Source organism: Monodelphis domestica, chromosome 8, assembly GCF_027887165.1.
Source record: "Monodelphis domestica isolate mMonDom1 chromosome 8, mMonDom1.pri, whole genome shotgun sequence".
Lineage (NCBI taxonomy): Eukaryota > Metazoa > Chordata > Mammalia > Didelphimorphia > Didelphidae > Monodelphis > Monodelphis domestica.
In genome coordinates, this window is record NC_077234.1 from 89,958,268 (window position 1) to 89,964,427 (window position 6,160).

The following is a 6,160-nucleotide window of genomic DNA, read 5'->3' on the forward strand; positions in this document are numbered from 1 at the left end:
AAAGTTATGGGGGAAATCAAATATCCTTTTAAAACATAAAGAGAAAAAATAATTTTAAAAAGTCATAATTTAGGGGGCAGCTGGGTAGCTCAGTGGATTAAGTGTCAGGCCTAGAGACGGGAGGTCCTAGGTTCAAGTCTGGCCTCAGACACTTCCCAGCTGTGTGACCCTGGGCAAGTCACTTGACCCCCATTGCCTAGCCCTTACCACTCTTTCTGCCTTGGAGCCAATACACAGTATTGACTCCAAGACAGAAGGTAAGGGTTTAAAAAAAAAGTCATAATTTCACAGTTCACATTCCACGTGACAATGTTTTAGCCAAGTAGAGGCACAACACAAAAGGTGCTCACTCAAAAATGAAATTTATATCATTCTTAACTTGGCCAGGATCCACAGTGTGAGTGTACACAATTTTTCAACAGGTAAAAACCTTTTAAAAACAGTGGTACAACAATTAATACAGATTCTAAAAAGTACCAAAAATTCCCCAAATTATAAGAGCCCATTTAAGGACAATTGCAAACAAACTCCCTATCATTAGGATTTACATGACTTGCTGTATGACATGTAAAAACCTTTAAAATCATGAATACTTGTCACAAGTTCTACAGATTTAGCCAATCTTTCAACTTTGGCAAAAATATTTTTAACAAAGTCTATCATTACCATTATTCCAAAATTTGGTGGAAGAGAAACCCAGAAAAACCTCTATACTGTTGATGAAGAGTTACAAATACAAGAAATCCATGTCGAAGGCAATATGCCTCAACATAAATCTTTTGGAAACATGGTTGGTCACTGCTTTGATCAGTGTTCTTTAGTCTTTCTACTTTGCATTGGCTGCTCTGGTTTCAAAGATGCCCAATGCCAGGTACTTCCTGGTCTCATCCTTCCACCCCTACTTTCCTTCCTCCTTTTGTGTGTTTTCTTATCCATTCAATTTTAAGATCTTTGGGAGGTAGGGACTGTGTTTATAGTATTGTATTCCCCAGTATTTGATATAGTGTCTGGCACATTGTAGGTGCTTAATTGTTTATTTGGCGGATTAGATTATTTCTGTGATTTGTTTCTTAACTCATTCTTCTTTTTTTCATGTTTGTACATTGGATAATTTTATTTCCCACCCTTTAAAATTAATTAATTTATTTAGAATATTTTCCCATGGTTATGTGATTCATGTTCTTTCCCTCCCCTCCTCCCTGAGTTGATGAGCAATTCCACTAAGTTATACATGTGTCATTGTTCAAAACCTATTTCCTTAACTCAATCTTTAAGATTGGGTTTCCAATTAATTTTTAGTCTATGCTTCAAAGGCCCTTTATTGAATGCAATTTTTATTGCATCATGTCCAAAAAGGGGTACATTTGACATTTCTGTTTTTCTGCATTTTGGGGAGATTTTTATGCCTTAGTACATATTTTTGTGAAGTTATTATGCATGGCTGAGAATAGATATCTCCTTTCTACTAGTATTCAGTATTTTCCAAAGCTCTATCATATCTTAACTTTTCTAATGTTTTATTCATTTCCTTAACTTTCTGTTTAATTTTATGATTAGATTTCAAGATGTTCTCTCAAATATTAGTAGAAACTTCCAGGTCTTATGTGATCTTGAATCTAGTTTTTCTGTTGCTGCTTCTTTTTGGATTCTTGTAGTATTTTTCTTTGATATGGGACCTCTGGTTTTGGGTGTGGCTCTGGGATGTGTCTTTTCTCAGGATGTGAGAGATTCCTCTTGTTTTTAATTTGTCCTTGATTCTGACAGATATGGGCAACTTTCATTTTTACTTAATGAAATATAATATAGGTTTTAAAAAATTATGGTTTTCAGGAGTCCAATGACTCTTAAATGATCTCTCCTTGAGCTACTTTAACAGGTAAATTGTTTCTTATATAAGATACTTATATTTGGGCAATGAAATAGAAAGTGATGGTCTGTGTGACACTATTTTCAATTATTTCAATTAGGGAAACTGAGTCATACTTAGGGAAATAGTTTTTGAAAAATGTTCTCAAATTGGGTGTGCATCCCCTCAGAAATTGTCTACGGACATGTCCCACTGTCTCTTCAGTATCAGCTTCTAGACCTAAGATCGACTCTGCATCTCTGGCAGATGGTCTATGTCTGTGGCAGGATGTTCCCTTTTATCCTGCCTGATCTTGTCAAACTTAGCCCATGCATTCAGCTTGGAACAGCATTGCTTTATGGCCTGTAGTAAATCCTCTCTGCACCTTTTTAGGTAGGGCATGCAGATTGGATTTGCAAAGTCCATGTCCACCCTTTGTCCTACAGTTGGCCAGCTAGGCAAATTGCTGTCAGATATAGTTTTCTCCCAAAATTGTCTCTGTTCATGGGGGCTGAACAGTTCAGATAATAGGAACTTGACATCTTCAAAATCCAGATCAAAGATCCTGAATGCCCATTTCAGGTCCTTTGGGGATTTGAAAGGATTGTCCACAAATTTTGGGAAATGGCACTTTATGGATTCCAGTTCCTGTGTGGAGAATTGTCTATGGGCTTTTGAGTGTATCACACCAGCATTAGCATTTAGCTTAGTGACCTCTTTCAATGGACAGATTTTCTCAGGATCACAAACAGCCTTGTTTTCATTTTCATTGCCACCTTCAGTTTCCTGAGGTGCATTCCCTGTTTGTTCACTGTCCTTGCCCAGAACTAGATCTAGCCCTTTTCCCTTTATCAGTTGTTCAAATACAGCCTTAATCATCTTGTCTAAGTTGGCATCAACAGCCATAATCTTCTCTGCTTTAAGGGGTACTACAAATCTGAATACTTTCTTCACTTGGGTTAGAGTCTCCAACACAGCCATAAAGAGTACATATATTTGTGCCAGGACTTGCCAGAGAACCAGTTCCTATTGAAATGGCAATTGTAAAATAGACATTGTAATGTTGCTAACATAATCCACAGTTTCTACTACCATATGGGTTATCCTACTATATACAATGTGGTAAACCCAAAAGCAGGCAATTGCTGCCCCAATCACAATTCCAAAAACAATTTGTCTGAACATTTTTGTTTTTGTTCCTTAACTACCCTGCCTGAAGGATTGTGGGTACAGTAAGACTTGGGGTGCAAAATGAAATAGAAATGGTAAATCTGTGTGACACTATTTCTTGTTGCCGCAGTGACTGATGTACTCTGGCTTGAGACTAGAAAGAGCTGCTAGTATGAGACACTTGCTACAGAGGTAGAGAGAGATGCTGCCACAGAGATGCTGCTACAGGGGAATGCTCTGGACTGCCTATTGATCCCTAATGACTAATATATCAATGCTTTCCTACCCTCTTCCTCCCTTTTGCCCCTCCCTTAACCACCCTCTTCTTGAAGCCTTTTGGCTTCTTCCTTCCCCCCTTGAGAGGACTATAAGATTTATGAAGAAAACTTTTCACTTCCTTCCTCAAGTAAGGGGATTTATTGGGAACAAACAGGATAGGATTGAGGTGGAAGGGGATAAGGGTGTCCCTAATCTCTAAAGAAACTAGGAGGGTGTGGGAAGTCACAGCTGTGACTCAGAGATAGTCAGAGATGGATGGAGGACAATGGTTAAAATCTTCTTTCTTCTTCACAAAGCCACCAAGGTCTCTCAGCCTAATTACAGAAGCCCCCACTCAAGGGTCCTTCAGCCTGGGACAGAAGCTACAACGATCAGTTCAATTTCTTCCCCCTACAGCCAGGCTTAGTTCCTTTCTTGGTCAGTCAAACCCAGAGAGAGAGAGAGAGAGAGAGAGAGAGAGAGAGAGAGAGAGAGAGAGAGAGAGAGAGAGAGAGAGAGAGAGAGAGAGAGAGAGAGAGAAAGAGAGAGAGAGAGAGAGAGAGAGAGAGAGAGAGAGAGAGAGAGAGAGAGAGAGAGAGAGAGAGAGAGAGAGAGAGAGAGAGAGAGAGAGAGAGAGAGAGAGAGAACAGTTCCTCTTTTGGTCAGATAGCCAAAGCAGCTAGCCTCAACTGCCTCTCCTCCTGGGAACATTCCATTTGGAACCTTCTCCTTGATCGACAGACAGGTCCCCAGCCTTGGTTCTTGCATCTTGGCTTGTCCTGCAAAACCTCTCTCTCTTCAAGTCTCTACCACAGCAGCTGAGTGGTTCAATGGGATAGAGCCTCAGACACTTATTAGCTGTAAGATACTGAGAAAGTCACTTAACTTTCTTTGCCTCAGTTCTCATCTGAAAAATGAGCTAGAGAAGGAAATAGTAAACCCACTCCAGTATCATTGCTAAGAGAATCCCAAATGGGGCCAAGAAGAACCAAACATGACTGACACAACTGTACAACAAAAACCTTATGTTGTCTCATATTTTGACATTTTAAATTTTTGTTTTACTATTTCTTACTCTCTCATAAAATCATTGATTTCTATTTGACCTACCTAGTTTCTAGAGTTCATTTCTTGCATAGAATTTACCACTTTCTCTTCAAAACTGATTATTCCCTTTGTAGTTCTTTTCTCCAGAGTCTTATTTCATTTTTTTTTTACCTCTTGCTTCATTATCCCTCCTAAATAACTTTTCACATGGTTCTTATGCAAAATCTTTTTTTTCCTTGTTTCTATGCTTACAGTTGCTATGGAATTACTCTCCCCTTTGTGACGATCATTAGATTTCCAATAATTTTGCTACTAGTTGTATTTTCTTTGATTTGTTGATTTCTCTGGCTTTAGTTTCCAAATTAGGACTTGATGGCAGGGGCAGCCTTCTGCCCCCTGCTATTTTAGGGTATCTGATCTCAAACTGGGTCCCCTACATAGTTCTGTTGGCTTCTATTTCTTGGAGTTTGGCCTCGTTCAGAGTACTGAATCTACAAAGTTTTGCAACATGCTAGTTACTGCCTTGTGCCACTATCCATAGCTTCCAATGAGCCTATCCTTGAATTTGTCAGGAGAACTCACAACTCCTGCTGCCTTCACACAGTGCCTTATGGGGAAATCCTGGTTTTCCCTTGCTGGGCTACCTTTTTTTAATGCCTTAAGGCTTCTGGTTGACTTCTGCAGTTCTGAGATAGGACAATTCATTTACTGTAGCTTCTCATTAGATTTCGTGACCAATATTCACTTAGGTAGGAACTTCAGGGTTTTGCTAGTGGTCTGCCTCTTGAAGCAGCTATCCTGGCAGAAAATCTCTTGGCAGAGGATAGAATTTAAAGGTAACAAGAGCTACAAATTGTATCTATAGTAACAAAATTTAGAAAAGTGCCTTTATAGTCCATTAATGGTCACATATGTCTATATTCTAGAACTCTATTGCTATCACTAGATATTTCATTTATACCAAATAAGATGGGAACAAATAAGAGAAAGAGAATCAGTAGGAGTCAGTGAGATTTCTTTAAGAATAAGTCATGCCAGGGTAAGCTCATTTCCTCTTCTTCATAGGGATATTAGACCATTACAATATCTATTAGATGAGGAAAAACTTCATAGGCTAGCAGATCCTCACTTGTAGGATGACTTTTTTTTAACAGTAAGTATTTTACTTATCCCATATGTTTGAGTTGTAGTTGCCTTGGCTGCTGAGGTACAGAGAGGGAAGAGAATCCTTTTCTGGAAGTCTAAGGAAGAGGTTGCCTGAATTCCAACCTAAGAAGGAGGCAGAAGCTTTTTCCTCTCTTTTTAGAGTCTAATGAGTAGAATCACTTTTCCTAATTCTGTTCCCAGTCACTTCCAACACAACATTAAGCTCACATGGATCAATAATGAAATAATGTGTCCTCCTAAAGTGTGAGTTCTTTAGCATTGATCTAGAGTATATTTCTATCACTATGGAAGCAGAGCATATGCCCAGTTTCAGGGGGAACATCCATGTATGGCAAATAAATATGATTGTGTTCACAAAATCTGCTTCACAAATGTAGGATGAAGTAGGCACTACTGGATAGCAGTTAATGTGAAAAAGTTCTACAATCTAAATAGAAGAATTTTATCATTAAAAAATAAGAGAAAAGAAGTAAGTTTGTTTCACAACTATGGCTAAAGGAAAAATTTTTTAAAATAGAATTTTTATTGATATAGTTTGTTTTCACATTGCCTAAATTTCCCCTATATTATTCTCTTTCCCCCAGTTCCCCGCCAACAGTCTAAGAGTGTTCTTAGCCAAAAAAAAGGGGGATGTAGATAATCATAGAAGATAAAATAGACAATTTCAGTCTT